This window comes from Protopterus annectens, chromosome 2.part0 (genome assembly GCF_019279795.1).
Source record: "Protopterus annectens isolate FY-2018-M chromosome 2.part0, PAN1.0, whole genome shotgun sequence".
Lineage (NCBI taxonomy): Eukaryota > Metazoa > Chordata > Ceratodontiformes > Protopteridae > Protopterus > Protopterus annectens.
In genome coordinates, this window is record NC_056728.1 from 1,095,563,359 (window position 1) to 1,095,581,093 (window position 17,735).

Here is a 17,735-nt window from a genome sequence, read left to right on the forward strand (position 1 = left end):
ACCACTTAGAGATTGCCTCAACTGAGTCAGGCTCCTTCTACGCCCACCAAGACAGCAAATCAATGAGCTTGTCAGTGGGAGGAGCAACCCAGGAGGTAGATGGACCATCTCCAAAGGCCTCAAGAAATACTGATTCCTTCAGTGAAGGGTTGCTGGAGCTCCAACCACCTCTCCGTTTCATGATCTCAAGGATATCTCCAAATGAGGTGTCTTCTGGGTGTGATCATGGTGACCCTTTTCGCTCATCAAAATCAGTATCCTCAGTGACTGATTCTTGTGGAGAGTCCAAGTGCCTCCTCTTGCATTTTGTCTTCTGAGGGACATCCTCAGTGGAATGCTCCAATGAAGTGTCGGAAGATATTGTGGAATCCTGCTGGGTGATCTGAGGGTCTTGAGGTGGCTGACCCTGTTGTGTAGTATGATGTGTCTCCAAGGCCAGGGACAACTGGGAACTAGATTGAAGATCCAATGGGGTTGGATTCATCCGTCCTGTTGGAGCAGAAAATACTCTCTTCACTACCTTGAATGCAGACCACTCTGGAGAGAAAGAAGACCACTGCCCTGAGAAAACAGGCTTCTGGACTGTTGTCTCACTCTGCCCTGAAAGCAATCTCCCTGAGGAGGAGGTCAGAGCTGAGCTATCCAGTGACAAAGCACCAATGAGCAGAGATGAGTCCAAAATCCTTAGAGTCAACTCCAATGCCTCGGACCCGACAAGGAAGCTTTGGCTGCGAGAGTCATCTGGATCTGAAGATGTGTGAGTTGATACACTTAGAGTTAGCTTTGGATCTGAAGATAAAGTTATCTTCAGATCCAAGCCACATGGACATGGAATGTTCAGATCCAGGGACTCTGAAGCAATCAGAGGGATCAGAGAAGGAAGAAGTAGTGGTGGTGTGGAAGGTGGATGAGCCGCCTGACCTGAGGGGGTAGGAGCTGGTAAAACACCCATCTGAATCTGTGCCAAGAGAAACTTCATCATCATTCTGTCCACGTCTTCCTCAGACAAACTTTTGGATGAATGAGACAAGGCAAGGTGACTTGGATCAGCACCTTTCCAAAAAAGGGGAGGCAACCCTGGAAGGCTCTGAATCATATGTAGGGGAATACCTGGTCCTTGGAGGAATTATCACATCTGAAGTAGTCAGATCCATGGGTTTTGATGGATCTGAGGATGAAGGATCCTCTAATTTCTTCTTCTCTGGATCCAAAGGGGAGAGGTTTTGATATATTTTTGTATCAGATCTTGATGTCTTCCTTGACGACTCCAAAGATGGAGTTGAAGAAGAAGAAGGCTTAGGAGACTTGGACAAGGACTCCTTAGCTTTTATTTTTGGGGATTAAGTCCCAGAGATAGCTTCACCAAAAGAAGACGGCAATAAACCTTTGAGGATAGATTTATTTTTTCTATCCACAAGACCCCTGGGATTGAAATTGTTACAAATTGAACACACATCCTAAAAATGGGGTCTGAACAGTAAAGGCAAAGAGTATGAGCATCTGAAAGAGGCAATTTGTACCCATATTTCAGACACTTTTTAAACTGGAAGGTCCTTTCTTAGACATGCCATGATGCCGGTGATTAAAGGGAAAAAAAACATAAGATAGACAAAAACTTTTTTTTTGTTTAATAAAAGCTGAAGGAAAGAAAAAGAAAGAATACTAACAATGGTAATGAAAACTTCACTAGCATGTATGACAGACAGAAAAAAAGGGAAACAGATTACCAACACTGCTAAACAAGAATTACAACAATGTAAGAGGGTAAGGGAATAATATATATATATATATATATATATATATATATATATATATATATATATATATATATATATATATACCCCCACACACACACACACACATATATCTATATATATATATATATATATATATATATATATATAGATAGATATATAGATATATAGATATATATATATATATATAAAGAAGTTATGTACTCACCATAATGTTCCATGTTTGTTGTCCAGTATCTCACCTTCATTCTTGCTGGTTGGGTTCAAAGCTGAACTCGGCTCCGACTCTGCTGTATACTAAAGCTCAAGAGCTTCTACTGGCTTGAGGCTATAACCTATCCCATGGTACTTAGCGGCTGTTCCCCAGATCTCGTTTGAGGGAGAGAGCTCCCTATGATAAGTCTAATATCCAGAAAGAGAAAATATATAAAATATATTGGTCATAAAGGTAAAAAGGAAGGCAAGATGGGAATCAAACCATATTTGCCAATTTGTAAAATTCCTCTAAATCCTCCAGGAGGGGATACAAGAATGAAGGTGAGATACTGGACAACAAACATGGAATGTTATGGTGAGTACATAACTTCTTTATGTTATGTTGTCCTATCTTGCTTTCATTCTTGCTGGTTGGGACAGAGTCCCCAGCACCTTTCTCTTGAGTGGCTCAAGGGAATAAACTCTTCAGGACAGTGGAACCAAAGGATGCTCTATTTCGGGAGGCCACATCAACTTTGTAATGAGAGATGAAGGTGCAAGGATTAACCCAGGTAGCAGCAGCACAAATTGAATCCAATGGAAGTCTAGATTGAAAGGCAATGGAAGTAGACACTGCTCTAGTTGAATGCCCTTTCACTTTCTCTGGCAGTTCTTTATCATGAGAGTGATAAGCATATTTGATAGTCTCAGTAAACCATCTGGAGAAAGTAACTTTTGAGACTGCCCGGCCTTTTTTTGTTTCTGAATAGGACATAAACAATTGATCTGACTTTCTGAACTCTTTCTTCCTGTGTAAATAAAAATGCAGCCGTCTATGTACATCCAATTGGTGAAGCTTATATTCTGCCTTGTTGCTATAATTAGGAAAGAACACAGGCAATTCTATAGAGTGGTTTAAATTTGCTTCAGAACAGACTTTTGGTAAGAAGGAGGGATTTGTTCTGAGGGAAACTCCATCGTTGTGGAAGATCAAATAGGGAGGACAGATGGATAAGTCCTGCAACTCTGAAACCCTCTTAGCTGAGGTAACTGCTGTCAGAAAGAGAGCTTTCCAGGATAAAAATTTTAAAGAACAAAAGGATTCTGGTTTGAAAGGGGGAAGAATCAATGCCGATAATACTAAACGTAGACCCCATGGTGGAGGAGGTTCTCTTACAGGAGGTCTTAACAGAAAAGTGCCTCTGAGGAAGGCCTTGCATAACCTGTGGGACATTACATTCGATCCGAGTTCCCCCACATGTGATTGGATATAGCAACTAGTTGAACTCGAAAAGTGGCAGCCGCTGCTCCTTGATTAAAAATTTCTGTCAGGACTTCCAAAATTGCAGGTATAGAGGCTGTAAAGGGATCTATGTGTTTCTTGTTCACCCAACAAAAGAACATCTTCCATTTGCTCGCATATAGTTTCCTAGTTGCCTTTTTGTGCGAAGATAACAAAATGTGGCATACTGCCGGGGATAAATCTGGAAGCCTGACTAAGATTGGAAGTGGAGAAACCAAGCTGTCAGCTTGAGGCTCTGAAGGGCAGGATGGAGCGTTCCTGACTGATGCATCAGAAGATCCGGCACTGGGTCCAGGATATATGGGTCCTCCTGAAGGTGGAGCCAAAGGAAAGGGAACCAAATCTGATGAGGCCAGTATGGAGCAATGAGAATTAACCTGCGACTCAATGACTTGGCTTTCTGAATAACTTCTGGAATCAAAGGAAATGGGGGAAAGCATAAAGAAGTCCCAGGGCCAATCGTGGGCGAGTGTATCCCTCAGTGACTCTCCTGGAGGAGAAATGAGGGCAAAGTAGTTGCTGCATTTGGCATTGAAGGGAGTGACAAAAAGGTCGCAGCAAAGCTGACCCCATTTGCGAAAACCTCGATTCGCAAATTCCTGATTCAGGGGCCACTTGTGAGGCATGAGAATCGCTCTGCTTAGCCTGTCTGCTATGATGCTAGATTTCCCCGGGATGTGCGTTGCTGTCAGAAAATGTTGAGAAGATATTGCCCATTGCCAAACTCTCTGGGCCTCTCTACATAGGGGTAGGATCTGGTTCCCCCCTGTTTGTTGATGTACCATACCACTGACATATTGTCTGTCTGAATTGCAATAGTCCCCGTGGGAAGAGAGTTCTGAAATGCTTGCAATGCCAGAAGCACCATCCTCATCTCTAGGACACTGATGTGCAAATGGTATTCTTGGTCCTTCCAAACCCCTTGGACCATCTGTCCCAGATAATGCCCCCATCCTATCTTGGACATGTCCATAGTTACTGTAGCGACTGGTTGGGGGAGTACAAATGGTCTGCACATTGTTACCTGAGTGGAGTGAATCCACCAAAGCATATCCCTCTTGCAGGAGTTTGTTATGCGGATCTTGTGAGACATGGGTAGCTCCTGTATGAACCATTGAGTGAAGAGTAGCCACTGTAATATTCGCATGTGAAGTTGTGCTAGGGGAAGTAGTGTTATCATCACTGCCATAGAGCCTAGGACTTTGAGGGCAAATCTTGCCTGTACTTTTTTCTTGTTGAATAAGATAAGTACTTGATGGCGTAATGTTTGGATCCTTTCTTGGGGTAGTTTTGCCAACATTTCGTTTGTATTTAAATCTGCGCCTATGAAGGTAACACGCTGTGATGGCAACAAGGCAGATTTTTCTGCATTTATATTAATGCCTAGTTCTGAAAAGAGATGGATGGTGTAGTCTCTCGCTTTGATTAGTAGCTGCTTGGTGGTGGCAGTTAGGAGCCAGTCTTCTAAGTATGGAAACACCTGGAATCCCTGATGTCTCAGATGAGCCATGACTACTGCCATGCATTTGGTAAACACTCTGAGGGCTGTAGTGAGTCCAAAGGGCAGAGTTCTGAACTGGTAGTGACTGGCTCCCAGCCAGAAGCGTAGAAATCTTCTGGAGCGCCTGTCTATCTTTATGTTGTAGTACGCGTCCTGAAGATTTAACAAGCACATCCAATTGTCTTGTACCATCCGAAACTTTGACTTCCTCACTGACTTATTTAGTCTGCTGAGATCCAATATGGGTCTCCAGTCCCCTGTCTTTTTTTGGATTTAAAAAGAACCTTGAATAAATTCTAGATCTAGCTGGTCTGCGGGGACTTCTTGGATGACTCTTTTTTCTAGAAAAGTTTGAATTTCTAGTGTTGCTTGATCCCATTGACTGGGTGGAATGTCTGGGATAAACTTTTATGGACGAGGTGAACTATGAAAAGGAATGTTGTAACCCCTGCATATAATGGACTGTACCCATTTGTCTTGAGTCAGATTCAGCCAGGCTTCTGGGTACATTGATAGCCTCCCCCTGACTGCCTCCAGAGGCAGACAGTTAGACCTCCTTTCAGGAGTGCTGGAAGGGCCAACCAGAGAAAGTATCTCTGTCTCCCTGGTTCTGCAGACCCCCTCTGCCACATGGACAGTGCCTTCATTGTTATTTCCCCTCTGCCCCTGGGGGAAGGATCACCACAAGTGTCAGATAAGGCTCATTTAGACTTCTGGAACCAAATTTTTCCACTGTTTTGACCTTTAGGATAAGGTCTGGTAGGGGCAGAAAAACAGACTTCAACAGCAGATAGAGTCTTACCATCTTGTTGGCTCCTGGTGAGAGTTTCTTTCACTTTCGTCCCAAACAAGGACGGACCATCAAAGGGAGCATCAATAAAGGAAGATCTGAAGGCTTTGGGAAACTCGCAAAGGCACATCCAGGAATGTCTCAGAAGAGCTATTCCTGTGCCTGCTGCCCTGCTCACTCCATCGGCTGCATAGGAAATGAGGCGCATGGAGGAGTTAGTGATGGAGGTTAAAGTTGCCAGCTGAGAATTAATCTTATCAGATAAATCCTGGGCTGTAGCACCTTGTAGGGTATCTACCAGCTCTTTTAGGAGATCCCTCTGAAATTGGGTGAAATGTGACAAATAATTCAGTGACCGCAAGGTAAAGGCTGCTGAGGAGAAAGTATGCTTCCTGTACCCATCCGTCGTGTGAGACTCCTTGTTCGGTGGATGGACAGATGCAGAAGTTTCAGCTTACTCCTTCTTTGTGGCCGCAGCCACCACCATCGCATCTACTGGGACTCCCTTAGTTAGATACTGTCTGCCTTCTGGGGCAATAATACATTTATTTGGCCTCCACAGAACGAGGTCCACTGATTCTGTAGAGTCCCACACATTCTGACTCACTACAACCAGGAGAGGGTCGAAAGGTGGAGTCACACAAGAGATGGAGGGGTGAGAGCCAAATGCCTCCAGGTATACCGACTCATCTTCATAAAGGGAAAGGGACTTCCAGCTGCCGCTCTGCTTAAGGATCTCCAGGATGCCTGAAAAGGAAACATCCTCAAAGGCCGACCATAGGGACCCTTCTGAATCCTCCAAGTTAGTATCAGAAGTGACAGACTCAGGGGAGTCTATGTTCTTCCTCTTACACTGCCTCTTCTGAGGGACCTCCTCAGGGGGATGCTCTGGGGAGGTATCGGAAAAGGATATTCCACCCAATGGGGTGTCCTGGGGAACTGCCTCTCTACTCTGGGGGTGATGGAGGGATGATGAAGAGATGGACACCGGTCCCTTGAGGGGAAGAGAGGCTAGAGCTGAAGGTGGAGCAGACTCAGTGGACCGCACACTCTGCATCACCTCGAAGGCACCATGGTCCTGGGTCAAGAGAGACTCTGGCCCTGAGAGGTTGGGAGATCTCTGCGGCACAAAGGAGGGTGGCTCTGAGGCTGATGTGGGAGGAGAACTCACCTGAGCTGAGGCACCGAGTGGGAGAGCCAGTTCCAACATGGGTCCAACTTGACTCTCCCACCTGGAGCCAACCAGAGAGTATCAGCCCCCAGATCCCTTGATGGAAGACAGCCTCAAAGAGATCGCAGCAGACATCAGAGCTGAGATATCAGTAGTGATTATCTGAGTCAGAGGAGGAATCGACGATATTGGAGGTACAGTTGTCGGCTCCATGATCCGATGAGCTGGGGTTGAAAGAATTTCTGCTAGGGACTGGGTCCAGAGCAGCCTCTTCAAGACCCGCTCCACATCATCGTCTGACAATCTGGAGGATCAAGAGGAATGGCTTGTGGCTACCTGCCACAGACTGTAGCAAAGGAGACTGTGGCACTGAATGGACAGGCTCCAAAGATGGTGACTGACTCCTTTTTCTGCTCTGCAATAGTTCCAAAGAGATAGATGGAACCAAGGGAGGACCAGACTTGTCTGAACTGGAAACTTTCAGATCCAAGCATACTGTAACTTTGAAATGGCTTGATGACAGACACCGGAGCCAACGAAGCAAACTTTTTTGATTTTTCCAGTTTTGAAGTCTAATTACCATCATCCACTTTCAACAAGCCCATTAAAATGAGCTTATTTTTCCTCTCCTGTAAGACCCTGGCACTGAAACTATGACAAATGGAGCAGGAGTCTTGGAGATGGACAGGTCCTCGACAATAGACACAACTTGTGTGTCTGTCCGTTATGGACATTTTTTGAGTGCATGAATTGCTCTTTTTAAATCCAGATTTATGTTCTTTAACAGATTCTTTTGACATATTTAACTGTCAAAAGGCAACTAACACAACAGTGCAAAAAACTTTAACTGTCAACAAAAAGGTTAAGCAAGACAGAAAGGTATTTATTTATATACAAGAAAGGATAGGGAAGAGGAGAAGTCTCTAAATTAAACGACAATCTCCTTCAATCCGAAGAGATGCCTCTAATTTAAACGGTGACTCCTTAAAGGGGGGAAAGGGAAGGTGAAAGAATCCTAACTGAAATGGATTCTCTAACTAGAAAAAAAAGGAAAGAGAGAAGACAAGGCCTAAGAAGAAGCTGCAAAAGAAAAAAAAAGCCACAATATGAAAAACACCCCAAAAAAGGGCACTGTACTATAAGTGGGACAGGTAAACTAGGATGTAACAGTACCTTTTAAGAGAGGTAATCCCAAAATAGAGAATAATATTAAATTTTACTAGCCTGAGCCAGCAAAGACAAACCTGAAGCTTCAAGCAGCAAACGAGATGTAGGGAACGGACGCTAAGCACCATAGGATAAGTTATAGCCTCGAGCCAGTATAAGCTCTCGAGCTTTAGCATATGGCCGAGTTGGAGCCGAGTTCAGCTCCGAACCCAACCAGCAAGAATGAAGGTGAGCTAGGACAGCATAATATATATATATATATATATATATATATATATATATATATATATATATATATATATATATATATGTGTGTATAAAAGAGAAGTTTAAGAGAAAAACTGTACTTATCTTTAAAGAAATTCAAAACCTAAGGCTGACCACATCTTTTCATGAAAAGCGGCAAACGAGATCTAAGGTATGTTAGGGGTTGGCGCACTATGGGTAAGGAAGAAGTGCAAGAGCTTTTTGGTTATCACAAGCTTTAGTAATGGCTGAATTGGATCTGAAGTCCGGATCTGAACCCAGGAGTTGAGGACAGAATAAAAGTTGACAACTTCAGATCTATTGTTTACACCCATGTATACGTTCATGCTAGTCCTATATCCTGGACCTTTGAAAGGATTTTCATTCTTTGCTTAGCTTTGGCAAGAAGGAAAAATACAGGCACAATCACTTGCTCTTGAGGGAAATAAAATAAACGAGTGGGTAATGACAGGTGCTGATATGCAATATGCAAGTGGGGCACATAATAATGAAATCCAGACTTACAAGATGTAACTAATAGCTCACTACTTCACCTTTTATGTTGCACTACTTTTATGTGGATTGTTTTGTAACCATATGTCAAATTATACCATTTTTTATTTGTATTGTCACATACATGTCATTTGCTGCAATATCTTACAGGAAGACATGCTATGCATTTCTGCAGTCCACCTAAAAACATCTGCAGATGTAGAATTAAGTGAGCTATACTAAAGCAATAGGATATGACAAGAGGTGCCTTGGGATAGGAATGTAATAATTTTATATTTAAGGGTGTAACAAATAACCATCTGCCTCTTATTATAGTAAAATACTTGGAATATAAAACATACTTTGTTAAATATGTGCTTGTGAACTATGGCAGCAAACAGAACATCATAATATTGGAATATGAAATCCATCAATAACTCTTGCTAGTTCTACGAATAGGAGAAAGTGGCATGTCTTTCAAAATGTAAGTGGTGAATGTAAAAACTGTAACAAAAAAAAAAAAAAAGAACTATAACACTGAAGTGCTGGTGATGTGAAGTGAAAATGTTTTGTTTCTGTACATTACTTTTTTTTTAAGCCAGATTTGATTAACTACCAAACCTGGAAAAAGAAACAAACTACACAATGATATTTTAAAGATTTCTTACAAATTCTGAATAACTTTCTATCAGGAGTGAGTGCCTTACAATCCCTAAGTATGTGGCTGCCTTATTTCACTCAGTAAATGGGCATCTGTTTTTTTTTTTGTTTGTTTGTTACAGTTTGAGTTTTACATTCAACAGTTTGTATATGGTAAATATATGTTGTTGTGCATTTCACCCATTTTAACTAATTGATAGCTGTACATGGTTATAATTCTTAAACTGTGTGAATTTTGGTCTGAATTTTTCAGGCAATCATTTTAAGAGACACTTTGTCAAACTGTCATGTGCTATTGCATAGCTCACTTTTATAAACAAGTAACAATCACAATACATCAGCTGAGTTCTTGCAGCTAAATGAATCCGGGTAAGGCATATAAGATCAGTAGCACAGCTCTTCATAAATATGTACATATACAGCTCTGCAGGTAACACAGCTTTAAAAATATTCACAATAGTAATCATGTTGATGGCAACTCCTAAAAATGAACCACACATGTATACAAAAAGTAATGCTACCCAGCCAACATCATTTTTGAGTTGACATCTGATGATATGCCTTTATATCTTAAAATATTCACAAGGGTAATCATTTTGGTGTCAATTCCTAAAAAATAACATATGAAAGTAATAAGTAGTAATGTGCCCACATCTCATATTTTTTTCTTAAATTGATGTACCTGATAGTATCCTTACTGCCTTTGTTTAGTTCAGTTTTTGTGATAGTGGTACATGTGCTTTTCTTCGGTTTTAATATGATTTTGTATGTTGTGACCACTTAGGTCAAACAATGTCTGGAGGATTTCTTCTACTGCATTTGTTTATGTTATTTGGCTCCTGGCTGAGAGTCGCTGCTTTCTGCTTCTGTGGTGACTATTTGTGCTTCACGTTTCTCTTCCTATCTGTTCCTACATCGATTCATTTTCTATTTCTAGAGTTTGTGCTTTTACTTTTTTCAGGAGATTTTTTTAACTTTTTCAATGTCTTTTACTGCTGTGATTAGGTCATGTACTTACATTTGAGGTTTTGGTGTTTCTATTACTATAAAGTTTGCTTAAACTGTGTTACAGTCCTTTTCATAGGTCTTAACCTGCTAAGAGGCTAATATGGAACACAAACAATAGCAAAGTGTGACAAATAGTCAAAATACGGAACACCCTGTTTTCACACTGTGTGAAATGCATACCTTGACCAAGGACATAGTCTTTTAACCAAAATATACCTTATGTAAGCATTTAATAATGTCTCCACACACACACACACACATGCAGACACAGACATTTATACATATAAACACACAAATGTAGAAGCAGAAATATAGTGGCTCACACATACAGAGAAACTCAGACACACATACACACCAGTGACTTTACTGTTTGCATGATTTATGTATGCATTCATTCATTGACTCAAACAAAATCTGATTACTTCTCAGTCAATTACGTGGTTGGAAGGTTTGGAGACAAAGCCAGAGAGGCAAGATTACGTTGGTTTGGACATGTGCTGAGGAGGGATGCAGAGTATATTGGGAAAAAGATGCTAAGGATGAAGCTGCCTGGTAACAGGAAAAGAGGAAGGCCTAAGATAAGGTTTATGGATGTGGTAAGAGAGGACATGCAGGTGGTTGGTGTGACAGAGCAAGATGCAGAGGACAGGAAGAAATGGAAACAGGTGATCCGCTGTGGCGACTCCTAATGGGAGCAGCCGTAAGAAGAAGAAGACTTCTCAGTCAATTATGCAGCTGTAATTGTTGGGCACAGACTCATACACAATGATGTAGAGGCACAGACACACTGGCAACTTCCCACACACTCAATCACAGTAACATACCCAGCAATTAACGCCACTTAATTGACTCACTGCACTCCTCAGATGTTTCATTCTGATTCACTGAAGGAAGAAATACATGTCATATGAACAGTGAAGTCACTTCTGTCAGATACATACAATGCAAAGCATTACATCTCCAATTACCTTCTCCCCCATATAGACATACAATGTTCTCAACTATCCATGGATTTCCTGAATGTCTCTGATTTTTTCTCATATTGCCGTCTGTTCTTCAAACATTCTTCACATATTGAGAACTGCATTCCCTAAATAATCACATATGTTTTAATTTCACACTTCATAAAACATACACTGATGCAAAACCTGTTATTCTACCAAATTTCAAAGTATATAAGAGTATTTAAAATCTGTCTCTGATTTAGGAGCTTTGACCTCAGTTTTTTTTTTTTTTTTGCCTTTATCCCTGATTCGCAAGCTAAGGGTTTGCCAGCCATTTACACATACAAACACACACACACACACACACACACACACACACACACACACACACACACACACACACACACACACACACACACACACTCCCTTTCTCTCTCTCACACATACTTGCATACATCGTTCTACCAGCTGGTATTGCAATTATGTGCTTTGCTCCTGTTTTGCTTTTATTTCCTACCCCCAAATGCAATTAATCACAGGAGATTCTAGCAAGGAGAAAAGTAAATTTATAGAAAGTTATTTTTGGTTCCTGTTCATGCTTTGGGGTATTTTAAGAGGCTGCCCTGAAGTCATAGACTTTTACCAAACATTTCAATTTAAGGTCACCACCTTTCATTGCGGCTGAAAACCAAACAAATGCCACAACCCCTCACACCTCTGCCTATCCACTCAACTCAGGTGGAGAAGGAACATTCTATTTTTCTGGTTTGTGATGCTTTTTTTTTTTTTTTACAGGCAAGCATAGTAAATCTGCTGATACTAGAGTATGAGCAGTGTTTTCTGGACTAGTCGGCAACTGGATTGATTTTTGGATAGCCCATAAAAAAAAGGATAACTGGCACCTTTATTCCAAATGAGTGCTTAAGCTCCAGAAGTCATTCTCTATGTGGTCCCCTTCTTCTCTTTGCCATTGGCTATGATTATTATTTGGGAGACATTCGGAGAATAGAAAGCATGGCTACTGCTATCAGAAGTGGAACAGTGAACACTGCTTCACTTCAATGTCAAAACAGAGCTTTCTGTACAATGCGATGCACTTACGTTCTATGGTCCTAATTCTGCTCTTGTTCTCTTTGCTGCTGTTGTTGTTCTTCTTATTATTATTCTTATTGTTATTATTATTATTATTATCAATATTAATATTATTACTTTAATATTATTAATGATATTAATATTATTATTACTTTAATGCAGACTTTGTGAGGTATTTGAACACAGAGTGTGTGTATTTCTGATATTTGTACATCACAAAAAAGCTTCTCATAAACCACCCGACCCCATCTAGAAATAAATCATCATTAAATGCCTCCCGTTATTAAGAAAAGTAGTAAAATGAAAACCATACTGTCTAACAGTAGCCTTTCATTGCAGTTTCACCTTTAAACATGCACCATATTTATAGATGCACAGGGTCTATGTTATAAACACGAAAGCGCAAAATATCAAATACATGTACATCGACACATAAAGGTCGATGTACGTAATCGGCTAAAATGAAAACGCCAAAGGTATTTGCTTGGCCAGCAAGGCAGTCGTGGGGATGAGGAAATATATCCTTTTCCCCACTGTAGTGTGGCAGTCTCGGAGTTGGTATAGCTAAGTTGGGAGAGTGTGGGGGTTACAGGGGGGCTTGTCCACACTGCAAAAGTGTGTTAATTTAATTTTATTTTGTTAGTTTGAGCTTACCTGCCTGGCACTGTTGGTTGACAAAATACATTTGGCGTTTTCATTTTTGAAGATTACGTATTTCTCTCTTTTTGTACATCAACCTTTATGTGTCGATGTACATGTATTCACTGTTTACAGCTTTTATGTTTATAATATAGACCCGATGCATAGATTCATTTGATTCACAACAAACTGCCTTCAAACCACAAATTAACCAGTGTATTGCATTCATTCATCACTGTATATTATATTACAAAGCTATGTGAGCTTAAATTAATGAAAGTGTAAGGTTCACATTATTCCTTACTTGTACTTTAGACAAAATTCTTCAGTGAGTTCATTTTTTATAGCATCATTACCAAAAAGACCTTAGTCTAATGATTTTATCTAAGTGCATTTAAATTAAAAATTATTATTTTTTATAGAACATTTGTGAATGAAGGGAAGAACTGAAAGAAAGAAAAAAGAAATATTGCTTTTATATTTTATCAAATGTATACTGCTACTTGTTTAAAACTCACTAAATATATATATATATATATATATATATATGGATCTAGGATTTTTGATCGAAAGATCAAAAGCCCGAATCCATTACCACTGAACATACTTTAACGAAAACGCTTTCATCGAAAAAGCGCTTTCGTTAAAGTATGTTAAAAAAAACACAAAATCTACTTGAATGCAGGGGGGCAAGCCCCCCTGAACCCCCCGATGTGGGGGGCTGCACCCCCCTACTTTAATATTCTCACTCCGAGGTCACACTACAGTGGGGAAAAGGGAATTTTTCCCTTACTGCATCATAGTACAACTGGAACAACAAACATACTTACTCGAAAGTGTTGCTTTGGTGAACAGCACTTTTGCACAAGTATGCTCACCAAATTGGGATTCAGTGAAAGATGCAGTAGAGCATCTGTATGGATCCCATATCTATATCTATATCTCTCTCTCTCTCTATATATATATATATGAATATATATATATATATATATATATATAGATAGATAGATATATATATATATATATATATATATATATATATATATATATATGTATATATGTATATATGTATAAATATATATATATATATATATATATACTGTAAGGTACATAGTGTTATAAGGATACATTTTAAACAATTGAAGTTACATTATTGTATGATGCTAGTTGATGTTGAAACTGTAATCAGCTTTACCTTATAATCTTTTAACTGCTGAGCTATGCTAAATGAAGAAGCGTATTAGTTATTTGATGAATGGATAAAATAAATAAATTAATTAAAGTTATTTTTCCTTTAATTTCTTCTTCTTTTCACTGGTTTTCCAGTTGTTTCTTTCTGCTTGTCTCTTCAGTGTTGTCCAAAATAATTTTTGCACTGAAGTATGATACAGCGTTGTCTAGATCTTCAAAAATTTTTGTTTCCTCAGTAAGAAATACTTTCAGTCTGGCAGGGAAGAGCAGGTACATGTTGATCTATCATTTTTTGAGTTCTTTTATTAAAGGTAGAAAAGTTTTTCTGTTAGACATCACTGCAGATGAAAAATCATTGTCAAACCTTATTTGGTCCTGGATTTTTATAGGAGACTTAGCCCAAGCTGTTTTTAGAATCAAGTCTTACAATTGCAGATCTTTGATTTAATTTTTTTGAAAGGGATATTACTTTGGATAGAGATCTGCGGGCATGTTCAATGCCAAAAGACATACCTTCTGGGGAGATCAAGAGTTTTAGGGATCCATGTTGTTAAAAAGTTTGTCATATTGTCATTTTCTATGCCCTCAGGTAGTCCAAATATTCTTATATTGTTCCTGCGGGATTTATTTTCTAAGTCATCAATCTTTTCCAGCAAAAAGGTGTTTTGTTTCAGTAAAGATTCCAAGTTGTGTTCAACTTCTTAGTCTTAGGTTTGCCACCACTCCGTTTTTTTTCCGGACTATTCGGAAATCAAACTGATTCTCCGGTAGTCTGGAAAACACTGTACAACTTCCGGAATTCTGTTTCAAAAAGGAAACAGACTATTGGAGTTTGTAAATTGGATGATTTACTATGCTTTTTTTTTTTGACAAAAAAGTATAGTAAATCAGCCGAAAGCAGGCAGCAGGAATGGAAAAAGAGGGCGTTCCTCACCAAGTGATGTCATTGTGACATCACACAATGGGCAGAATGTGGGCGGGAGAGCGGCTGGGATGGACGGGAGAGGGGTGGGATGGGGGGGTTACTGGTGACGTGAGGGGTGTGGCTTTACTCTGGTTTTAGCCACGATGAAAGGTGGCAACTCTAGTTAGTCTTCCTTCAAAATCATTCAAGGCATCCTCTATCCCGAATATCTACACTTTTTGTTGGTTTAATGTTTCTTGTATTTGTTCCATCTGTCTAGAAGTGTTTTCTTTGAAGTTCTCAATTTTGTTGTCCATTTTATCCATCTTAAGAGAAAGTTCTTGTAGGCTGGTAAGAACAAACTGTATATCCTTCTTTAATGTAGAGTCCTAAGAGGTTTCTTTTGAGTGGCTCATTTTGAGTTTTAAGAGAGAGAAAGCTTCCAAATGAATAACGAAGTATAACCCTTCTGCTAGTGAGTTTACTTGCAGAGGGTACTATTTGGAGTATAAGATTTATTCTGAGAATCTAAAGTTGCATTTGGGTATATTACATGATGATCAGAACTGTAAAGACATAAACAGAGCTTGTCAGATGAGCGAAAAAGACAAAGATAGTTAGGAAAAAGTTAAAATATTTGTATGGAGAGCTGCTTAAGTTTGATAAATATACTGAAGCATTGAGTGTTCCTAAAACAAATATGATTATTTGTTTATATGCAAATATAAATTTACCTAAGTAACTAAAAGTAACCTCACCATAACATAAAGAAGGGATGAATGTAGCACTGGTTACACAAAGTCTGACAACCATGGAGAGTGAATTCTTATGCTGGCATAATGTGGCCAATTTTTATGTATCTTTCCAAGAAAGTGAGTGATTTTTCCAGAACTATATGAAGTAATTGATGCAGTCTGTTTGAAGAATAATATTTTCACAAGGGAAAGAATTTCTAGGGGTGTTTGTACCACTTCTAAAATACATCTTAGTGCCAAAGAGATGCTATTATATTTTAATTCATCGAGACATATAATGTTTTGACCGATCCAGACATCTAAGGAGGAAGGCTCTGACCTAAGTTCAGTTTCATCCTAAGCAGCTCTGTTACCCATGACTAGTAAAGTCACCAGAATATTGAATGATGTACAGATGTCTGCAGGCCTGCCTCATGACACTGACAAGAAAAGCAGAGGTCCCAGTACTGATCTCTGAGGTGCACTGCTATGGACTTCCCCATGGCTAGAGGGGAGTTGCATTTTTAATTTGTCTACTAGCATAAATGATTGAGCCACAGAAGACTGATGCTCCCAGCTACAAAGCACAATAATCACAATATATTGAAGGATATAAATAAAACAAACATGCAAGGTATGTGTGTAATAAAATACAAAATAATCACACAGATAAAATGCACACATAAAATATGTGAACAGTATTTTGACAGTAGATTATTATACATAGTGGAGAATAACACTGTACTGTAACATACAAAGGAAGTAATGTTTCAGTAGACATAGAATGTGTAGAAAGGATTAAGAACTTTTACTTTGCACAGGCTAATTTATAATGACAAATTAGGAGATTAGGTGATTCCAGAGTGTGGGTGAAGCAGGGGTATTTGGAGTGAATGATTAACCTTGACACAGAAGTGTCAGTTTGACCAGCAGTGCTCCATTTGTTATGATTTCAGAGAGACTGCAGACTCAGACTGAGGAGTTTAAAAAGTAACAAAATATGATTAACGGAACAGTGTTTAAATCCTTGTTAATCAAAAAGAACAGGCTGCCTGTGCAGTCATCTCTACTTCATAATTAGCTAACCATGTGGGTCATTTGAGCTGAGTTTGTTCAATGCCTGAGTCTGAAACTATATGTGGTAGTAGTGATATGAAAATGCTAACTGAGGGAACACTAAGTTGAGAATGTATGAATATTTCAAACAATTTAACTAAAAAGAGGATGGAGCTGAAGCTGTAATATCTGGTCAGCTGTAAGTTATCTGATCTTTGAAGAGGCATTATATTGCCTTGGGAACATGTCCTCTAAGAGTCATCTGTTTAAGAGAAGGATGAATGATAGGGCAGTTTTATCTACAGCTATTTTAAGAATTGGTTGGGGGAACCTTCGGAGTCAGACAACACAAATATGTTCATTTTCATTGACAGTTTAAGGGTGTGTAAAACTGTCAGAGTTTGAAAATTAAATACAGGTGATCTTCAACATATTATACAGGAGTGGCAGTCTGTGCAGAAAAGGACAGTGCTAGAAAAAGAAGCACAGTAATTTGTCAAGACTTTTTATGTAGACATACAGATATGCTAGCATTAAGTCTTACTCCAGAGTACCATGTTGCCATTTCTCCAAAATGTTTTGGGCTTTGACATGGTGTGAATCTGTAGTACTTGGATGACTATGTTTTCTTGGAAAAGGAAGGACCATTTGTGTTTGTTTCTAAGCTGCATTTATGTTTGGAACAATGAAGGGCTATTAATAATGGAGTAGAATATTCATGTTTTATCTCTTTCCAGTAGAAGTGATTTGACATATGCAGAAAGTGAGGTTAGAAGAGTTGCTTTAAACCTAAGTCCACTTGAGGGAGCATATTTATTTAAAAGGGTTAGGAATTATTGTTGTAAATACTTAAAGGCGTCATTCACTAAGAACATTTTAGACATAGGC